The sequence below is a fragment of the Ambystoma mexicanum genome, chromosome 12 (assembly GCF_040938575.1).
Source record: "Ambystoma mexicanum isolate Mex_15411 chromosome 12, UKY_AmexF1_1, whole genome shotgun sequence".
NCBI lineage: Eukaryota > Metazoa > Chordata > Amphibia > Caudata > Ambystomatidae > Ambystoma > Ambystoma mexicanum.
In genome coordinates, this window is record NC_090936.1 from 57,323,820 (window position 1) to 57,346,903 (window position 23,084).

Consider the following 23,084-nt stretch of genomic DNA (forward strand, 5'->3'; position numbering starts at 1 on the left):
TAGCAGAACTACCGCCTGTGGATGTTCTGCTGCGATAAATCCATTGAAAATTGCTGGAGGTAAATCTGACCCCCTACCACCAATCTCGTAGCTTGGCAGGGCGAGAATGCGGTGGTAACAGGATTACTGCCACATTCACACCAATTTTTACCACATCGCCAACCTCATAATGAGGACTTTAGATGTAGATCAATAATGCCACTGTTGAACAATCTTCTAAAGACATCAACTATTGGGTCTTCAAGAGTAAGCCAACAGTACAGCTGATTGATTCTCATTAGAACCGTTAATGCAAAATCCTGAATTGACAAAGAAGAAAGTGTAGCAGTGTATTAATCAATTGAACAGGGAACAAAAACTGTTGGGAAAGATTCCATTGTATCAATCTAAGTTTCCCAATGCATATTGAAGAAATAACTTTATGAGGATATATTTTAACTTAATGTATAGCTATGAGGTTTAGGTTATCGTTGGCACATACATAGGGGGCTAGAGGCTGTATCTTATGTGGTTCAGGCAACCATGAAACTTTCAAACATCTATTTCTACAATATCCCTCTCTGACACAAATCAGAGAATTTTTTTGTGGGTTATTTCTTCATGATTTTGGGGAACAGTGGACGATAACTTCTGGTTCCTCATCTTAGGTGGTGCACAAGTATCACAATTAGCTTTGCTCAAAATTTCTTTCTGGGTAATGAATTAAGAGGGGATGGAAATGTATGATTTTAGTGACAAGATGTATAGATATTGATATATTGCGTGATTAGTTTGAATTGTTGATTGGATGTGGTTTATGTAATTGCCTAAATATTGTAAATTGTATGTTATACTATCTATGTGTCACTTTTATTAACTTTATGATATTTGATAACTGTAAGGTTTGTTGGAAACCAATTGACAATGAAAAAAATGTAAACCACAGAGCCAGGGTGCAAAAAGGAAAAACAGCATTGGATGAAAATTTGAAATCATCTCACCTGACATGGAATAACTTACGCACTGCATGCAGAAGCACTAGGGGTGTACAGTTTAAGGGGTTTAAGGATGAAAAGCAAACCCTTAGAAGGATTTCCCTTATCTTGAGTCTTAAAACAGGATTTTTTCTGCAAATCTGGAAGGTGAAATACAAGAGATTATTCCCCAATAATGCTTCTCATTGCGCACATCCATTGTGTGATCAGATATGTGGTCTGCGGATACACAAATATAACAACTGAAATTGCTTGTGCACCCCCACCCCAAAAATTAAAATTTGTTACCTGTCCTTTTGCATTTTTTTTCATTTTGGTTAACTGAAGAATATCAACCTTTCAAAATATTCACATTACAACAACAATTTAGTATACAAACTTCTACTTTAACAATAAAAAAATCATCAATACATATTTAAAAGTTCAGCCCCAATAGATTTCTCAAATTAATAACATAAGCCACATGCACGTATATGCAAACAAAGCGAAAGACAAAAAAAGAATAAGCTTATAGCTTCCTGCAGACGGACAGATTACCTCTTACTTGCCCACAGCCATGTTCTAACTTAGTCACAGACTTCAGAATAACACCAATTTTCGAGACTCACATTATTTCTGAAGGAATAACGGCATTAACAAATTGGACCAGTGCTGTTTGAATGGAGGTTTTAGAATTGGATAAAAGATAAGCCCAAATTTCCTCACTAGATCGAGGTAATGAGAAATGACAACACTTATTGAACAATTGTTTCCGGATTACACTCAGGGCAGGACAATCAACAACCAAATGACACAATGTTTCAATTTGACAAGAATTCTTGCAATGACGACAATATGTTTCATCTTTAGAGATGAGTCGTCTCCTTCCTAGGATCTGTCTTGTAGCACAAAGGTTGAAGCGAATTTGCAACATTTTCGATCTAACGTGGTTAGACGGACATTTCACTAAGTAAGGTTCCATAGTGCGTAGTTTTTTATGAGACCGCATTATGGTATCACTATCCACGTAGACCAAACATTGACTGCGGGTATGTATCCAATCTGCCTGATACAGTTTCAGTTTGGCTTTAGTTGGATTCAATAATAGAAGTTCAAGTGAAATGTGGGCACTAAATAGAGCCTCTAGCACATAGGGCCTCATTATGACGCTGGCGGAACGGGTTAAACGGCGCCGTAAAAGGTGACGGCGCCGTTCAACCCGTTCCGCCACATTACGAGGTCCCCTCGCGGGACACGTTAAGCACCCCTGGGAAAACCAGGTGTGCTTACCGGGTCCCACGAGGGGAAGAGGGAGCAAACAACTGGCCATCTCGTTATGGCCTGTTGTTTGCTCCCTCTCCCATTCCCACTCAGCCCTATGGGGTCTGAAATGGGAATGGGTAAGGACCGTGTCCGGGTCCTTGAGGGAGTAATTACCAGGCCATCCGAACTCGGAATGGCCCGGTAAGTCCTCATTCCGAGGACCCGGACACGGATGTGATTTCGGCGGCAGCCATGCCGCCAATAGCGGCATGGCTACCGGCCGAACACATAATGAGGGCCATAGTCATTACATTTTTTAGCAAAATCCAGCGACGGTGTAAGTATGTGATTTGCAAGGATACCCAACACATTTGTGGCATTGGCACTTATAATACATTTTATGTACAGAGAACAGAACTTCCACACCACTTGAATGTGCATAGACAAGGTTCTTAATTCATGCTGAAGCAAAGGTAATGGAGTACATTTAGGAAGCTTTAATACGTTTTTCCAAAAAAGGGATTCATAATGATCCCAAAACGATCTAGCCTTTGGAGTTCTTGTTTCTGCACTGTAGATGGTAATGGGAACCACTTTTTGTTGATAAAAACTTAGAATATGAGTTAACGTAAATTTACCATATCTATACAGCAAAATGTTTGCTTGAGATGTTAGTGAGCGCATTTTTGCCTCCAAAAGTGCTGAATAAATATGCTCATTTTGACACTCTGTGAAAGAAGAACCCAAATATTTGTATTGAGAAACTTTAATTACCTGTAACGCTCACCTGTCAATCTGCGGGAACGCCAGAAGAACTCCCTGGAACTTCAGTGAATCACTATCCCTGTAGAAAGGATGACAAGAAAAAACAACCCTCCTTAATAATGCTCCTTCCCTATTCTGAAATAACTCTCCAGTACTGAAAAAAGAATAATAACCAACAACAGGGAAAGCTCACCTAAGGTTCTTTTTTAGTGAGCCCTCCATCCTGCATTCATACAGGGGCGCATGTCCTGAAGAAACGGTGTAGTCTGGATGCAATAAGAATTCGTATATTAGGGAAATAAGGCGACTAGGTGGTGAGGAGAAAATAACTCCTATTAAGTCATGAACAATATGAGTGTTAGCTGTGAAAGGAAGTTCATTTACTATGATGGTTCCTAAAAATAGAAAAAACTGTGTAAGCCTCAATACATTCAAACTGGAGAGCAATAACGGAATTTCATATGACACTCTGTTCCGTGGTGTAGCGCTATTCAAAGGGAACTAACTAAACAATTACCAGCTGAGTGTAATGCGGAATGAGATGAAAACCCTTTCTTGCCCTTTAGCGAGTCACAAGAAGTAAATGCAAGTTGAAGCTAGCTACACAGCTTGGCAAAATTTACGGTAGGTGTGACGACAACCTGACACAGCTAATGAGTTTCTAACATTGGCGCGCGGAACAATACGTATAGCATAAAACACTATGGCCCTCATTACGACCCTGGCGGAAATCGAAAAACGATGGCGGAAATGCAATACCGCCATCGAATAGCGCTCGGTGCGACTATGACCCGTCACCGCAAAGTACGATGCCATTAGCGACACCGTAGTGAACGCCAACGCTAACTGCACCAAGTACGCGCGTGCGCGCCATGCCAAACCGTAAATACCACCATGGCGCAACGGTACGCGAATTCCGACCCGAGCGGACATGTACCTAACGCCATCAAGCACGGCGGAAAGTACCATTCCGCCATGGCGAGAAGTACGGCATTGCGAATCAACCGTAAACGGCCCCACTGAGTGCCTGTACACCGCTCCCTGCCCACAAAGTACAACTCCCCGTAGGTGCAATGAAGCCACAATGCAACCAGTGAAATGTACAAGTCACCCATGCATGCCAACGAACAAAAGAATCACAAGAGGGGCCAATGGGAGCTGCAGGGCACAGATGGCACGAATACAGAAGCCATCCCAATGGACATGACCACAGTCCCCCACCAAGAAACGCACGCAAACACAGGCACCTGTGACCAGCAATATTCCGAAAATCACATCATTCCACCAGTCCACCTGGCTGACCGGCATCTGTTACACAAAACCCAATCCCCCGCCCCTGAGCATGACAACATTCAAACAGTCATATTGGCAGCCCCCATCCCTGACCTCACTGGGCTTCGTAGGCAAACACGCCCAGCACAGTACCACGCAACTAAACTCCGAAGCTGGAACCCAATGCAGATCCCCTCACAATACATCGCTCCCCAAATAGGAAAATGCCACATCACTTGCAAAGAAGAACGCTACACGGCCCATATCAGAATAGAAATTTAATGCACAACAAATCCACCAAGCCCATACAGCCATTAGGCCATGAACTCCAAAACACATTTCACCATTGTGGGCTGCATCCGCAAGAAATGACCAGCTACTACTTGTGTGACGCCCTGTTCCATCATGGTACACAGAGCCACATTCACGTACGAAAAGGCAACATGGAAGCGCACAGAACCGCAGGGCCGTCCCAATGGGGAGGCACTAGTCCAGCTGAAAGGCCGAAATGTTGCTCCGAGCCACTAGTACTGCGTAAGGGCATGTGGCCCATTGGCGATCGTCCCATAAGATCGTAATGCTGCTCCACTGATTAACACGAAGCAGCAGGTGTCGGGAGTAAAAGCCATCTGCAGGAGTGGCATACAGATGGCAGTGGCAAAAGGGGAGGAGATACCTGTCAACCAAAAGAAAAGAAAAAGAACAGAATGGCCATCAGAACTACATTCGAACAACTCACTTCAATGATCACACTAAATCCACAGCCATATGCATGCTAGCCCACTCCAAAGGATCATCACCACCCCAAAACCACTTGCGACTCATAACTATCAATATCGAGGTGTAAACACCATCACAAACGAGTGTACCTGTGCATGCGTCTGTGAAAACAGAATCCATCAGATGGGAATGTTAACGTGCATGGACACAAGTGTCTGAAGGCGCGTCGAGACAGGGAGGGCTCAACAAGGCCAGATAGACGATGGTCCCACTATGGCAGCCCTGCATCACATAGCGCAGGGGAGGCGGACAGATTCCAAGAAGCCCTGTACATGGCAAACTCTGTATCAAATCATCTGCCCATGCATCCATTCATCATTCCCTCATCCCGGTATAAAAACGCCTGAATATTTACTCACATAACATTAGAAATATCCATTGAGTCTGTGCGTTATGCAGCCTGCAAAATCCACAGTGCCCCAGCCCGGAATTCCAGTGTTGTGAAGCAACATGTATTTGGGAACGTCCGGCCTCATCGCCCACGTCGCTATTGCGCATCCCAAACTATTCATATCAATCATTGCATCCTCGCCATGGCCCCTGTCTCAAGGACATTGAACAATAGAACGTTATATTTGCAGTCAGACCTGTGGGCATCTCCTCGCCGCTAGCTGAAAACCGAAAGCGCCGCCCTTCGAATTCCTCATTTGCAACATCACGTCGAAAAGGCATCTGTGGCCGTTTGAAATCACAAATTAATCCATCTAGTGCGCTGTGTGTGAAAATGGCAACTGCCTTCACCCACAAATGGGACGCCCCGCCCGTCGGTGCAACTCGGTACAGTGATGCATGAGGGCCCACCGTTACTCGAGTACTACGTTCCACTGACCCTTCACAAGTCTGTTCGCGACTGCAAAGATTGTATGTGAAACAATGGGACCATAGCCGAATGTACATATCAACCAATGTTACACGGCCATCGGGTACAAATACATGATTGCAATAGCAAGATGCCATTACTCGAATTGCAGCGTTGTGTGCGGGACGTGCTCGGCCAAAGGGGAGAGCAGCTTGCACAGGTGGAATGAATCACCACAGGTGGAGGCCATACAGCCTGAAAACACATAAATTGCACACCCAGTCTCCTCCCACAACCACACCCACTCCGAAATGCTACCGGCAGGACTCGCGATGTTGGCCCTGGGGGACCTGATAGCACTGCAAGTACTCCAACTCCAAGAAGAAGACGAACACCAACTACAACCGGCCGCACGGAGGAGACGCAGGAGGAGGAGGAGGGCAAGGCAGGGCCAGCAAGGGCCGCCAGCACAGCCACTACCACCACGCAGGCAGCCCGCAATCCCACGCCTCCGAGCACATCCGTTCAACCTCACTGCTGAGCAGATCCACACCCTCTACCGTTTGGACCGGGACACCATAGCCACCATTGTGGACATGACACAGGCTGACCTTGTCAGCATGATAGATAGCCCAACCGCCATCCCACCCCTACTGAAGGTGGTGTCTGTACTACACTTCCTGGCCACAGGCACCTACCAGCACACAGTCGGACAGTTGCATGGCATTTCTCAGCCACTGTTCTCACGGACACTATTGCAAGTGCTCGATGCCCTCCTGAAGCACGCAGACGACTACATCTCTCTACCACGCTCGGAGCAGGAAATTACCAACACAAAAGTGGGATTCCATGCACTTGCCGGCATACCGGGTCGCATTGGTGCCATCGACTGCACCCATGTGGAATTGGTCGTCCCACATGCCATGGAGGCCCAGTACCGCAACCGAAAACAATTCCATTCCCTGAATGTACAAATGGTGTGTGACTCCAACAGGATCATTACACATTGTTGTGCCCGATTCCCTGGATCAACCCATGATTCTATGGTCTTGAGGAACGCTACAATACCACGCTACATGGAGCGACACGCAGGGAACAGATCCTGGCTACTCAGTGAGTCTCATTTCATGCATGATGATGTGGGGTATGTGATTCGGCAATGACCTGGCAGGAAGGGGGGGGGGTGTGCGTACGTAGCAATGGCATTCCACATCATACGTTTATCGTCCACATACAGGTGATGCTGGATATCCACTGAAGAGATGGCTCCTCACACCAGTCCGGAACCCACGGGACCAGCATGAGGAGGACTACAACCATGCCCACTCACGTACCCGTGTAGTCATTGAACAGGCATTCGGCCTACTGAAGACTCGTTTCCGCTGCCTCAGCAGGTCTGGCGGGGCACTCCTGTACCGCCATGAGAAGGTTGCAAAGATGGTCATGGCATGTGTCATGCTCCACAACATGTGCGTACGTAGAAATGTGCCCATGCCCCCTGACGCAGAACTGCAAGCACCTGAAGATGGTCATGATGAGGGTGGGGATGTGGCAGCACCTCAAGGAGTCTGCGAGGCACCGGAGTGCCGTGACATTCGTCAGCATCTCATTGATGCATGCTTCTAGCACTCACGCCTGGTGGCTGATACATGGACACGGTACTCGTGGCACTGTGTGTGTCTGGTACATGCACAATATCGACTGTACGCCTATGATGGCCTAGTACACAAAGATCATTGTCCACACATCTCATTGGTTGATCGTGCATTGTTTATGGCAAATGTGATATCATGTTGAACACCCTATCGACCCGCCACCCATGTGAGCCCAAAACACCCCCTCCACCCTCCTACCTCCCCCCCGAACACCAGTGTCCAAAGATGCTCATCGTCAGTGGGCAGTCGCTATTGCAAGCCCCCTCTGCGGGTATCAGGGGCAACCCTGCCTGTGGAGCGCAGGTTCCTCCCAGATCTACGTTGGAGGCTGCCCTGGACGGAACTTGCAACGGATGATGTCTCTGCCTGCTCACGTCCATGCATGTCCCTAAGGGTTTGTGAGAGCTCAGTGAGCACACGGCGCACTGCGGCAAGTTCGGCACATACGTCTTTGGACGTCGCATGCAGTTCCCCCCTCAGGCTCTCGGTGCTTCTCTCCATTTGGACTCTCAGGCTCTCGGTGCTACTCTCCATTTGGACTCTCAGGCTCTCGGTGCTACTCTCCATTTGTACTCTCAGGCTCTCGGTGCTACTCTCCATTTGTGCCCTTAGTGTCTCTGTACTTCTCTCCATTTCTGCCCTAAGTGTCTCAGTTGATGTTTCTATGTCTGCCTTAGTGCCCCCACATTCATCGGCATGGTCCTTGAGGAGCGTGGCCAGTTGCTGCTGTTGCACGATTAACTGGTCGAGGGACTGTTGCCTCTGCTGGGCCATGGCCATTTGCGGTGGTGTCACAGAGGGGCTGGTGACCTCATGTTGCCTTGCCACAGGGCTTGTGGGGGATGGCCAGTCGTCGTCTTGTGGGTGCCCCTGCGTGGTATCCTCATGGTGTACGGGATGGGACAGACAGGGGGATTGGGACAGGTCATGGATGGATCTGACTTCGACATCCCCGTTTTCTGTGTCGTAGCATGCTGCCATCAATGGGGTGTCACCTATGGTGCTGCTGCCACCAGAGGCAGTGCCTTCTGTGGCATCCATTGGGGGGACCTGTGGTGGTGGTGTTGTGGGCATGCTGGCTGCTGGGGTGCCTGTTGATGTTCCCTCCTCTGTGCTGCCACCTGATTTGTGCTGCTGCCGTGTCTTGATCCGTGCAGCTGAGGTGGAGGGTCTTTGGCCGTTGGTCTTGGCCCTCTTTGCAGGTGTGCTGGTAGGGGTGTCCTGATGCTCGTCGTTTGGATCGGACCCTATGGTGGAGTAAAGGAGGGCGAGGGTTATTAATGGGTCTGTGGGAATTGGAATGGCATTGTATCACATGCATTGGGGTGGTACCTGAGGGTGATTTGGGTCGGGGCCTTGGAGGTGCATTCATTTGTGTGTGGAGTGAGGGTGCAGTTGTTTGGCAGCCTGCAGTTAGGGTGTGCCTGCTGCACGTGTAGTGGGTGTTTTAGGGGTTTTTAATTATTTATGTATTTATTGTGAGTTTTAAAGTGCGCTATCAGGCCAATGTGTGTGGACGTTCTCCTGGACATGTGTTTCTGTTGCACTATGGGGACACATGGTACTTCACATGATTGGAAATTGTGGATTTAGCATTGTTTAATTTGGGCCACCTACCTGATTCTTCGGATGTCTGCACTCCTTTCTCCATCCCTCCGACTCCCTCTATGCTCTCCATTCCAATGGTGGAGGCACAGATTTCTTCCCAGGGGGTCAACTTGATGGGTGATTCCGATCCTCCCCCGGTGGCTGTGGCAATGTTGCGGTTGGCAGAAAGTATGCTACGGACGCGTATCCGCAGGTCGTCCCATCGCTTTCTGCATTGCTGTGGGTTGCGGGGTGCGGTCCCCACCGCACTTACACGCTGTGCCACCAGGGCCCATATGGCCTTCTTGTTCGCAAGTGCCGTCCTGGTCATTTGCGTCGAGAAGACGACGGCAGCATTCTCCTGGAGGGTCTCTGTTAGCACGATGAGTTCCTCACGGGAGAAGTGGACCTGCCGCTTGCGGTCGCACGCTTTCTTCGCTACTTTTCCCATTTTTCTTGGTTTCGCTAGGGTGGATGACGGGTTGGGGTGTGTCTCGGGGTAGTGTTTTTAGTGGTTGTGTGGATTTTGTGGTTTTATAGGTGTACGGCGGGATGTTTCCCGATCCGGGCCCATGTTTTTACTTCCGTTTCCGTATATTTAGGTCACCGTACTTTCCGGTTGGCGCTCACTGCGGTGTCCGCTAAGATGGGTGGCGGTATTGCACCTAGGGCGCCGTACGGCGGCGGTGTGGGCCGTTTTGGGGTCATTTCCGCCATCGCGGACTTTGCACTTCCGCCATGCCGTGGTGCTCGTGCCCGATGGGTCGGAATGGGCCGCACTTTGCTCCTTCGTGCAATGGCGGAAACGCTATTTACGCTGTGGCGGTCCGGTCAGTCACTTTCCGCCAGGGTCGTAATGAGGGCCTATATGCGAAATGCCCAGTAACTAATCCGTTGCTAAAAACACTCGCAACGAAAAAACATCAAACACTGGCAACCCACGGGAAACCTTGAAAACAGGTACTTGCGTGTTTGTCAGGAGAGCTCCTCACGAAACTCTGACAGGAAAACTCCGGACTAGAACTAAGGACACGGCAACTAGGGGACAACAAATATAATGGAAACTACTGGCTGAGAACAGAGGAGGATACTATAGGACAGGACGAGTAAATTCTGACTGAAAATTGGGAGGACAGGGAAACTCTGACTGGAATTCTTCAGAGACCGCGGTGAGCGTCCGTACTGCAAGGCAGTCAGCAACGCGAAGCGCGAATCTCCTCAGGGAAAGAGTACTTGTAACAGAGGTCGCAAAAGACTAGACCTACAGGTTAGTTCCTGGTTGAACCCACTAAGCGGCCATCTTGGAATACCAATTTCCCCATGACTTACTATATGGATCTGAATGGGAACAATACCTTCTTTCAAATGACAGAGCAATAATAACCTATGGAAACATGGGCTTAATCAAGGAGCTCGTTGGGAAATCATGACAGTACCCCCCTCAAAGATTTCCTTCCCGCTTTGGTAGGGTGGTTACGATGAAATCTTTTTAACAATCTTGAGGCATGAATGTTTTCCAAAGGTTCCCAAGATCTCTCAAGGGGACCATAACCCTTCCAATCTACCAGGTAAAATAATTTGTGACGCATTATCTTGGAGTCCAAAATCTCCCTGACTTCATATTCTGGTTGATCGTCTTCAACTTCCACTGGGGGTGGGGCTGATGGCAAACGTGTCTCTGCTTCTACCGGTTTTAATAGAGAAACATGAAAAACTGGATTAATAACAGCTTCAATGACAAATGGTCCTAAATATCTGGGAAGAAACTTCTTAGAACCCTTTAAGGCCAGGTTTCTGGATGACAACCAGACAGAGTCACCAACTTGGAAACTGGGAGGAGTACTTCTATGTCGATCAGCGAACTTCTTTTGGGATTCCTTAGCCGCCACTAAGCTAGTTTGGGCCTCCCTAGTTGCGGTTAAGATCTTGTCATGAAGGTTCCTAACTGCCGGCATTTCTAGTGGATCTGGAAGGTCAAATGCAGATGTTCGAGGATGTCGACCATGCAAGGTATAGAATGGTGTGAGACCAGTAGAAGAGTGGATAGAATTGTTGTAAGCGTATTCTGCCACCCACAAAATGTCTAACCAGGAATCATTTGTTTGATGAAGCATGCAGCGTAAGTACTATTCCAGGGTCTGATTAGTGCGCTCTGTTTGACCATCCGTTTGAGGGTGGTGACTAGTGGATAATCTAACATCAATCTGGGCCAGGTTACAACACTTTCTCCAGAATCGGGATACAAATTGACTACCCCTGTCAGAAACTATTATGGAAGGAAACCTGTGTAGTTTAACAATATTTTCTAAAAAAAACTCCTTGCCAGGCCAGCAGCGGTGGGAATCCCTTGTAGGGGCACAAAATGAGCCATCTTCGAAAATAAATCTACCACCACCAGGATGGTATTGTAACCCTCACATGACGGCAGATCCGTGATAAAATCCATAGATATGGTATGCCATGGATTGGGTGGAACATTTAAAGGTTGAAAAAAACCGTCCGGTTTCTTTTTTGAGTTCTTGTTTTGTGCACAAATTCCACAAGTCTGAATGAAATGAGACACATCCTTACGCCAAGTTGGCCACCAGTAGTACCTTTTGATCTTCTCCAAGGTCTTGGTCACTCCGGGATGACCCTCAATGAGGGAGCCATGGTAGTTGGAAATTACTTGGTTTCTCATTGTCTCAGTAGGGAGATATATTTGATCTTGATAGTAAGGCAATTCATCTTGGACTTTGAATGGATCTCCTCGATTAACCCATGTTAGCAGCTCTTCTCGAGTAACGGTTTCTTTAACTTCCTTCTTCAGGTTCTCGAAAAATGGTTCTTCATTGTGCAATAAACCCAGGACTCTTTCTCCGGCGATGACGTTCATGGGAGCAGAAGAGACAAACGCTTCCTCTCCATTGCCAATTCAAGATAACGCGTCAGCCTTTCCATTCCGCACTCCAGGTCTAAACGTGATGATGAAATCATATTCTGCGAAGAACAAGGCCCATCGCAGTTGGCGGGCAGATTGGGCCTTAACGGAATGTAAATACTGGAGGTTTCTATGATCAGTGAGGATGGTAATCGTGTGCTGAGCTCCCAAGAGATAGTGCCTCCACTCCTTCAGGGCACACTTGATAGCTAACAACTCCTTGTCCGTAATGGTTTAATTGCGTTCAGCTGGAGAGAGTTTCTTCGACCAGAATGCCACTGGGTGCAAGACCTGAGTTTCAGGATTGCGCTGCGACAGGACGGCAACCATAGCAACATTTGAGGCATCAGTTTCCACAACAAATGGTAAGTCAGCTTGAGGATGTTGTAGTACTGGAGCCTCTGTAAATTTGGTCTTTAGATTCTGAAAGGCTTCTTCCGCCTCCTTGGTCCATTCAAATTTTTTATTTTTCCTAAGCAAGGACGTAATGGGGTGTACCAATAGAGAGAAATTATCCACAAAGCGACGATAGAAATTAGCAAAACCCAAAAAACTTTGGACTCCCTTCACAGACGTTGGAGCCGGCCAGGTGAGTATAGCCTCCACCTTTCGCATGTCCATCTTGACTCCTTGAGAGGATAGTACAAAACCTAGAAATTCGACTTCGGAAACATGAAAAGAACATTTTTCTAGCTTTACAAAAAGAGAATTCTCTTGTAGCTTCTGAAGAACAGCTGTAACATGTTTCACATGTTCTTGGTGGTTTCTGGAGAAAATCAGGACATTGTCAATATAGACCACTGCACATACATCCAGCAGATCCCTTAAGACATTGTTCATAAAACATTGAAATGCTGCCGGAGCATTGCACAATCCGAAGGGCATCACTTGGTACTCAAACAAGCCATATTTGGTGCGAAAAGCGGTCTTCCATTCGTCACCCTCCTTTACTCGAATGAGATGGTATGCACCTCGAAGATCTAGTTTGGTAAAGATCTGGGCGCCCTTGATTTGATCTAACAAATTAGAAATGAGGGGAATGGGGTACCGGTTCTTGACTGTAATCTGGTTTAAGGCACGATAATCAATACAGGTCCTGATGTCGCCTTCCTTTTTCGGTACAAAAAAAATAGGAGAGGCAGCAGGGGACTTAGAAGGCCTAATGAATCCATTCGCTAAATACTGGTCTAGATACTTCTTCAGGTGGGCAGCCTCCTTCTCTGTTAATGAATATATTTGATTGCAAGGAAGTTGTCCTCCTGGAAGTAAGTCGATCTGACAATCGTAGGGACGATGAGGAGGCAATACCTCAGCCAATTTCTCTTCAAAAACCTCTTGAAATTTCCTATAATCCGAGGGTAAACTTCCAATCAATCCAAGCGCTGAGTCAGTAGATGCTCTCTCGAGACCGAATTTCTTTAGGTTACCAACCATAGAACAGGAGTCTTCACATTCTACAGCAAAGGTGAGGGATCTGGAGCGCCAATCTATAGTGGGATTGTGTTTCTCGAGCCAAGGCATACCTAGAATGATTTGAAATTGTGGAGCACTTAAAAGGTTGAATGTTATCCTCTCTTTATGACTTTCCTGGCAAAGCATGATAAGGTCACTCGTGCATTGTGTGACTGGGCCAGAAGCTAAAGGAGTACCATCTACTGTAGATACATTGTCAGCTTCGGATTTGTCCACAAGAAAGAGATCTAACTTGCATGCCAGTTTAGAATCCATGTAGTTCCCTATGGCACCACAATCTATGTAGGCTTGTAAAGCGTGCATCTTAGTGGGCTGTTCTGGACTAAATAAGATAATTGGAAAGACAAAGTGAGAGGTCATTACTCCCTGTTTCATGCTCAACAAGCTGACCTCTACACTTGCCGGGCACTGGAGTTTTCCGAAATCTGATTCGTTGTTTCCTGGTTGATGCCGCCAATAGATTTTCTCGAAGGTTTCACAGGGCAATCTTTTAGGAAATGTCCAGGTTTGCCACAGTAAAGGCATAATTGTTATTGACGCCTCTTGTCCCTTTCAGCCTGCGAAATGGGCCCCCTAACTACCCCTAACTGCATCGGTTCTGGGCGAGTATCCAGACCAGCTCTTACTGGGTTTTCCTTTGGGCGCACAAAATAAGTCCGACTTTCGGAACGAGAACGATCCACTCTTCGATCTTGCAAACGCTGGTCTAATTGGATAGTGAGGTCAATAAAGTCGGCAATACCATCTGGCGGATTGACTACTTGTGCCAAAACATCCTTTAATTCACTTCGCAATCCTCTATGAAATAAGGTTGTTCTTTTTTCATTGGGCCAATTGGACTCTGCTACTAGTCTATTGAAGGTTGCCACATAAGCCAACAATTCTTGGTTTCCCTGTCGGAGAGAGAGTAGCTCATTATCTAGGGCCTGACCCTGGGTATGTCGTGCGAATAATTTTTCCATTTCCTTCTGGAACTCTGGTAGATTCCTCAAGATTGGGTCGTCTCTACTGACTAGGGGAATTGACCAATCTGCAGCATAACCACCCAAGTAAGATAAAATAAAGGCCACCTTGGCCTGATCAGTGGGAAATACTCCTGGACGACAGAGGAAATGTAACCTACACTGATTCATAAACACAGCAAATTTCTTGGAATCCCCCAGAAAACGCTCAGGAGGAGCTAAAGGAATGTTTCCAGGAACAATTACTTGGACTGGAGCTTGAGGTGTAGCGGGAATAGGGGCTGATGGATTAACTGCGGGTAGGGGAACTTGACCAGCCTGTGTTTGTAAAAGTTGGCGTGCCAATTCGTCTGTACGGTCCCTATTAACCACTAACTCCCTACGCAATGCACAAGTTTCAGAACGTGCGGCATGAACCTCCGCCCTCAATTCTCCCAATAACTGAGCCAGCTGATCCACCTCAGGAGTCTCCATGGCGCTCAGGCAGATATTTTCAAAAGGAGGCTTTGCGTTCTGTAACGCTCACCTGTCAATCTGCAGGAACGCCAGAAGAACTCCCTGGAACTTCAGTGAATCACTATCCCTGTAGAAAGGATGACAAGAAAAAACAACCCTCCTTAATAATGTTCCTTCCCTATTCTGAAATAACTCTCCAGTACTGAAAAAAGAATAATAACCAACAACAGGGAAAGCTCACCTAAGGTTCTTTTTTAGTGAGCCCTCCATCCTGCATTCATACAGGGGCGCATGTCCTGAAGAAACGGTGTAGTCTGGATGCAATAAGAATTCGTATATTATGTAAATAAGGCGACTAGGTGGCGAGGAGAATTTAACTCCTATTAAGTCATGACCAATATGAGTGTTAGCTGTGAAAGGAAGTTCATTTACTATGATGGTTCCTAAAAATAGAAAAAACTGTGTAAGCCTCAATACATTCAAACTGGAGAGCAATAACGGAATTTCATATGACACTCTGTTCCATGGTGTAGCGCTATTCAAAGGGAACTAACTAAACAATTACCAGCTGAGTGTAATGCGGAATGAGATGAAAACCCTTTCTTGCCCTATAGCGAGTCACAAGAAGTAAATGCAAGTTGAAGCTAGCTACACAGCTTGGCAAAATTTACGGGCAGTGTGACGACAACCTGGCACAGCTAATGAGTTTCTAACATTGGCGCGCGGAACAATACGTATAGCATAAAACACTATATGCGAAATGCCCAGTAACTAATCCGCTGCTAAAAACACTCGCAATGAAAAAACATCAAACACTGGCAACCCACGGGAAACCTTGAAAACAGGTACTTGCGTGTGTGTCAGGAGAGGTCCTCAAGAAACTCTGACAGGAAAACTCCGGACTAGAACTAAGGACACGGCGACTAGGGGACAACAAATATAATGGAAACTACTGGCTGAGAACAGAGGAGGATACTATAGGACAGGAAGAGTAAATTCTGACTGAAAATTGGGAGGACAGGGAAACTCTGACTGGAATTCTTTGGAGACCGCGGTGAACGTCCGTACTGCAAGGCAGTCAGCAACGCGAAGCGCGAATCTCCTCAGGGAAAGAGTACTTGTAACAGAGGTCGCAAAAGACTAGACCTACAGGTTAGTTCCTGGTTGAACCCACTAAGCGGCCATCTTGGAATACCAATTTCCCCATGACTTACTATATGGATCTGAATGGGAACAATACCTTCTCTCAAATGACAGAGCAATAATAACCTACGGAAACATGGGCTTAATCAAGGAGCTCGTTGGGAAATCATGACATTACCTCTTGATTTTGAATAGTCCATTTGTAGCTAGAAATCTTTTTTTGCACTGGATAAGCAAGTAACTATTTGTGTTTTGGCAAGGTTAATAGTGAGGTGATTCTCAGACACATAGGCTTGGAGTTCGTCCAACAGATTTTTCAACCCACGCGGAGAACAAGACAATAATACAAGGTAATTCGCGTATAAAAGCCAGATAATTTTCTGTGAGCCTAGTTTGGGAGCATCAGAGATGGTGTCTAGGTGTCTACAAATTTCGTGCCTATATCTAACAAAAACAGATTGAATATTGTTGAGGCCAGGATACACCCTTGTTTAAGTCCTCGATTTGTTGGAATCGATGCAGACAATGTAACATCCAAAGACAATCTGACTTGCAAGATATTGTTTGTGTGCAGTAATTTAATAAGAGTGAGTATGGATACAGGACAGCCATACTGCTCAAGTTTTTTAAACAGCAACTGACGATCGACAGAGTCGAACGCGTTGCTAAAATCAACAAACGCTATGTATACATTTTGTTTGCGTCCAGCATACTTGCTCTTAATTAAATTAAGGAGGAGCATATTAGGTGCAGTTCCCAAACTCGAAAAAAAGCCCGCCTGAAAAGGATCTCTTTTTCGAGAACTTAGTCCATTCATTCAACTGTTGTAGTAAAATGCGACTGTAGAGTTTGCCCGGAGCATCCAACATGGCAATTGGTCTATAACTTTGTGGTTTGCTACAGTCGCCTTTTTTAAACAGTGGAATAATTATTTAATGTTTCCAGGAATTGGGGATCGTTTGCGTGACATTAATGTATTGAAAAATTTGGAACAATATCTCAGTCCATAGATCGATGTCAAGTTTAAAGGTATTATTTGATAACCCATCAGAGCCTGGGGCTCGGGATTGGCTTATTGAGGAGATGTAATAGTGTATATCCGATCTTAAAATCTCAAGATGGAATTTCGGAAGACAGACCTCCTCCTGTGCTACAAGGACAGGGACCGGTGAGACATACATTTTCATAAAATGCTCAATCCAGGCCAATTCAGATACATTATGGCCCTGGATTAACGTCTGGGGAGTGCTAACAGCTTCATTGAGAGTTGCCCAAATTTGTGCAGTATTTTGGTTACACATTAGTTTTAGCATATTTAGCATATGATCCCCATCCTTTTGCCAAAGAATGGCACGATGTTTCCGTGACCAATTTCTGTAGTTTTTCTTTACTTTAACCAGGGCAGCTCTTCTGAGATTTATTGGTTGCCGAGCAGCTTTACGTCTCAGTGCTCGATATTCAGTTTTTTTGTTTTTGACCTGAACGTCAAACGTGTGTCTTTTCACTGCTAAGGGTTTATTAAAGTTCCGCTTATTTACTAAGTGTTTCTGCATGAGATCAAAGTAACACACATTTGACCCTTCTCCAGATAGTCAGGAATGGGCAAATGCAGATGTAAGCGAGTTAGAAAATTGAATTAGGCTTTCTTCGGACCACCTTATCCGATTTGCCTGAGTGTTGGCCCTCACGGACCCAGAATACTTTGTCAACAGGTTTAGTGGGCCTCTTAAAGGAGTGTGCCAGGAGCTGACTAATATGTAGTGATCACTGTCTGAAACTGGAACTATCTGAAAGCTATTTACTTGTGACAACAGTTTCGGGTTAACATACATATAGTCAATAATGGCTCACGCCTGCCCACGATGCCACGTAAAATTTGGCAGACTGTCACCCATGCATGACCCATTAAGCATAATTAGGCCACGAGAAGACATTGTGTGTTTCCATTGCATTTGTCTAACAGATTCACCAGCTTTACCCGGTGAAAACAAGTGCAAGTTAAGGTCTCCAGCTAACACCATATAAACAATATCTGGAAGCATGGTAACATAATCTAGCAGACATGCAAGGTCGTTAAAAAATTTCAAATCATCAATCCCCTGACAATTCCAGTAAATGTTAACCAACGCATACAGGGCGGAACAAATGGAAATTATAGTCAGTTGCATAAAGTCAGTGCTAGTTTTAATGCACGTAATCAAACCTGCCGTTGGGCGGCCTTTATCGCCTTGCAAAGCTGGAGTAGAATGCATAATATGGTCGTGCCAAATTGGGGACGTAGTCAGCCAAGTTTCTTGCAACAAAATAATATCATAGTTATTTAAAGTGGAATGTTTATTATTAAACAGATGTGAATGCCCACGTGTATTCCACGAGGCAAACTTTACCACCTCATTCTTACACTGTTGCGTTAGTTAGCTTTTTGTCTCACAATTACAGACACATTGAGATTGCATAAATTGTGCACAAACCATACCATTATTTGTAACTGACTTGGAGAAAGGACATTTGTCAGACTCATCGCCAACGGCGGGACCTAACAATAATATAAAACCCAGTTCAAACAGTTGGTTCTTGGCTGCCCAGATGATGTTACGCACCAACCTCAAACGTAATTTCAAACAAATGGTGGTTAGAACATTTTCGTTCATGAATTCAACTTGTTCTATGTCAGCTGTTCCTATATCCTCAAGTTGTTTAACATCAGAAAATATTTCCCACACACTATGTCTATTTAACAAATATTGAGGATGTGGATCAGGGCGACACCCAAGAATTAATGTGTTTGCATGTATGTCTTGTTTCGATTCCACCAATGATTTTTTAATAGGCGGCTTACGAACTTGTGGATCTGGCACATCAGGCACTAGAATTTTTGGTTGTTGTTTAGGGAGAAGGGCTTGGAGTAATTGAGCAATTTCATCCCCCCTCCCCTCAAAGGAATCAGCTCTGGGCTTCCGCAGAGCAGTTGGGCCCCCTGGTGACTGCCTGATTGCGGACTCAACAGATCTCATTTGGCGCAGCTGTTTGGATGCTCTGCCTCTGCGTAATTTTTTGACTGACCCTCATTCTCATTTGATCGTTTTTCATTCAATTTAGATGCTGCCACACTCATCCCCGTATCACAGAAGGTCACGGTTTTGGGCGTGAGATTGGGGGCGCCTATGATTGGCAGCTGTACGAATTTAGCAATATAGGCATCCACTTCCCTTCTAATTTCTTCCCGCCTGTCGCCCATTCCTGTGGAAGTAGTGATGGTCTCAAGGGCCAGGGAAGAAACTTGAGGCCCTTCTTTCGTGGTTGAATTCGGAATGGGGTTAGACTGGAGCTGCAATGCCTCCACAAGATTATCCAGTGGAGCATACGGCTCCTTCAAAGATTTTTGTTTTGCCAACCCCAGCTTAATCTTTTTTGAATGATTTAATTCAGCATATTTTTTTTTCACAACTGCCGCTGAGGCTACAGCGGAGCTTTTAGTTGTAGTGTTCAAAGCTTTAATAAACTGTTTGGTAGAACCAGATATCATATTCTTCGTGAGTTTTACATTCTTGGGTTTTTGCTTTGGATCATCAACTGTGTCACTACCAGTTTTATCCTGCCCCACATTCTTTTTAAGGAGCCGACCAATAACTAATTTGGCTGGTTTAGCAAAAATAGTATAAATGTGCCTTTCTGTGTGATTTGGAGACTGAATAGAACTGGTAACTTCATCGTTAGCACACAAGGATCAGTGATTACTTTTGAAAACAGAGGAACAGCAGAGCCCTCTTCTACAGTTAGACATGGCCATTGAGGTTGGTTGAAAGGATTTTTCCTGATGGGAGATGAAGCTCTATCAATGAGGGGCCCCCTAATCGGTGATAGTGCTATAGTTTCTCGACCCCCATGTTCTTTTCCCCCCAGAACTCTGAGTATGGCTTGCCATGCCAAGAGGGATGCTATCTGCACACTCTGAGCTGAAATTTTATCATTTAGTGTTTCAAATAATTTCACTAATGTATTCATGGTAGTGTTCATGGCTTTAATAGCTAAATTCACCAATCTATTTCCTATAGGAGATATTTGCCCATCTTCTCTTTGCCTAGTTTGCCTTGGAGTGGGAATTAGAAAAGAAGAGGAAATGTTAGACCTAGACGGACTGACAACAGGACACATGTTTGGAGAAAAGGATAACTTTTCAGAAATGGTTTGAGCAGAATAATCAGTGTGCATAGAGTCCACGTCAATCACTGCTGCATCAGTAGAGGCTATGACAAAGCTCCTGCTGACTGAAGTGGCAACCGAGATCGCCGAAAACCCTCGAGCCACCGTACTATCTGTGTGAGGGCCTTTACATAAGAATTTGTGCTCGACTTCTTCGTCATTTGCACAATCGGCTCCTACTCCCAGACTAACAGGCAGCCCTTGTATTACAGAGCATGCAGTGGGAGGGGGAGTATCAGCCACCCTTTCCACATTTACTTAAAAAAACCCACAAATGTCTGTGACTCCTGAGCCCATTGTAGCTTTAAGGGCATCATTAGTGGCTATTGCCTGGAAGCGTTTCGGAGTAGAGCAGTTTTTTACATCAAAAAAACTTTTGTGTGATGTTGTACTTTTTTTTTCACCCTCAAAACTCACATTCACGTTGGGTGGTTGCACTGGCATTCCTGTCCGCAATGTGTACTAAGGCGGTTTCATGTTTAAAAGTGTGGGATACTCATTTGGAATTTCCCGCAATTAACAATGCTCCCGCTCTTAGCAGTTTGCGGCTTCCAGTAAATCTGCCGCTCCAGGACACAGATACAAGAAATGCGGAGGTAACTGACAAGCACCTATGTCGCACCGCACGTCGCCGCGGCAAAGCGGTGCTTCACCGATGCTTCTCCCTGGTGCGCGCGCACTAGTGCAAGCGGCTTCCTGCTTATGTAGCATCAGCTCAGAAGTGGCGGGGCTTCTGCTTTAAAATAACGGCAGGAAATAATCACGAGCACAAAAGTCCAACGTTCAACTTTCAGAATCCGGTGCAAAGCGGTGCTTCACCGGTGCTTCTCCCTGATGCGCGCATTTTGCATTTTAAAGCCTTAAAGTACACTGTAGCAAAACATGTGTGTTGTTCACATATGGTGTACCCTGCTGTGGTTGTTGCAGTATTATGATGCATGGCGTGCCCTTTTGTGGCTCGCTTGTTACAGCATGGTGAGGAATGATGGGCTCTGTTGTGGTTCTTACAGCATGCTGTTGCATGTGTCCTTGACTTCTTGGTCTGTCACAATTCTCACAATATGTTGTGGTGTGAGGTTCCATGTAGTGATTCACTGCGCTGTGGTGCATGTTGACATGTTCTGTTGTGGGTGTCACTGCATGCTGACATGTGGTGTGTCCTGTCTGACTCTCGCAGTATTGTGAGGCACGATGGGTCATGTTATGAGGGCTCTTAATGCATGTTGCGCAGGGGTGGACTGGGCTATAGAGAACCCTGGAGATTTCCCAGTGGGCCTCTGCACCCTGGGCCTCTTTTTTGTGGTATTTCCACATTTTCTCATAGGAAAAGAACTGGGCTTCCCGAAAATGTGTCACATGGGGCCACTTTTAACTTTATTTCCAGGGCCTCTTTTGGTCCCCAGTAATTATTTCCAGGGCCTCTTTTAGTTTCCAGGCCACCCCTGATGTTGACTGAGGTGCCTCTGACTTTAGTAATGTCCACAGTCTTCTGAGGTGATGTATGAACAGGCAGGGTACTGATTTGCGCCGCGTGGTGGAGCACCCGTGCCCGCTCATGGCCCTGTTTTTGAATGTCGTGACATATCGTGATTCTGTGGTGGAATCTAACATACTCCTGCTGCCTGAGCCCGCATAAGGCCTATAATTCCCATGTGATTCTGTGCGCGCCCAGCATGTTTTGGGCCCGGTTCCTCCGTCCGAAAGTTCTCGAATATTCGCCAGGGGGCTGCGGCCCAGCCAGGGTCCCCTTCCACAGCCCCGCGGCTCCTGCTGAGGGCCCCGGCGGGCCACCGAAGCCTGGCGGGCGCGCGGAAGGAGAGTGACATCACCCTCAGCCAACCAGCTTTGCCGCCTCCTCAGGCCGGCGGCTCTGGCTAGGGCCAATCAGCTCGCCGGGAAGGCAGTGGGGGCGGGCGCTCGGTGGGCTGCGCGGTGCGTGCGGGGGGGCTTCTGGCAGGTGTTACCCGGCAGCAGAGGCAGCACCCTCAGGTAGGATGCCTCTCGTGGCCGCCCCCTGCGGCGGCGGGGGGAGGGGGGCGAGTGACGCAGTGCGGCTGAGGAGCGCGGGAAGCGGCGCACGGGTGCCGAGGGGGGTGGCAGTCCGGTGACAGGTCCATGGGGGGTAGAGGGGGTGCGCACAGTGCAGAGCCGGCGCTCCAGCCTCACTGCGGCCCCCGCAGCCCGAGCTCAAGGACGCGGGCCGCCGCCTGCATCCCAATGCCGCACCTGCTGCTGCCGGGGATGCGCTCGCATCCCGTAAGAGCCAGCACCGGGCCTTATTATCGCTGAGGCCCCCGAGTGTCCTGAGGAGAGGGCGGCGGCGGCGGGGGGGGGGGGGGGGTGCGCCTGCCCCGCTCCCTCCCGTCCGCGTGCAGTGGCACCTCCCGGGCGGGAGGGGGCAGTGCATAGTATTGGGAGGAGGGGATGCGCCCCCCCAGGCTGCGCATCCCCCGACACCCGGCTCCATGACATCTCCTGAGCAATTGCAGCGATTGTGCGGCGGCGGCGGCGGCTGCAGGCTCTGGGCTGCTGCCAGGTGGCATGCACAGGAATCACTAGCGCTCATAGTGACCCCCACTGACCGTCCATAAAAAAGAGCATCCTGTCTCCAGGGCTGTCCCCAAAGTGCACAAGTGGGGGTGTCTCAGAAGCATGCAGATAGGGGGCGCCACAAAGCAGGATGCACGCCCCAAACCCTCAGAGAAGGGAAGAGCCACCCTGAAAACAGGGCCCCAGAGCCGGCTGGCGATATGTCAAGGCCCATGTAAGGATGGTGTTGCAGGAGGCCCCTGCCCACTACAGCTGGAGAGGAAAAAACACCTGCATGCATGGGTCCACTTTTGCATTCATCTG

General features: G+C 47.0%; 1 protein-coding gene across 4 annotated transcripts in view; it reads left to right on the forward strand.

Moving 5' to 3' along the window:
• The first annotated feature begins 22,125 nt into the window (after positions 1-22,125).
• CNTN1 (contactin 1) overlaps positions 22,126-23,084 on the forward strand; it is a 1,316,193-nt gene continuing 1,315,234 nt past the window's right edge. For all 4 annotated transcript variants that reach the window (XM_069627984.1, XM_069627985.1, XM_069627983.1 and 1 more), the window contains exon 1: positions 22,126-22,220. The gene's annotated coding sequence lies outside the window, so the exon portion shown is untranslated. The remainder of the gene's footprint in view (positions 22,221-23,084) is intronic.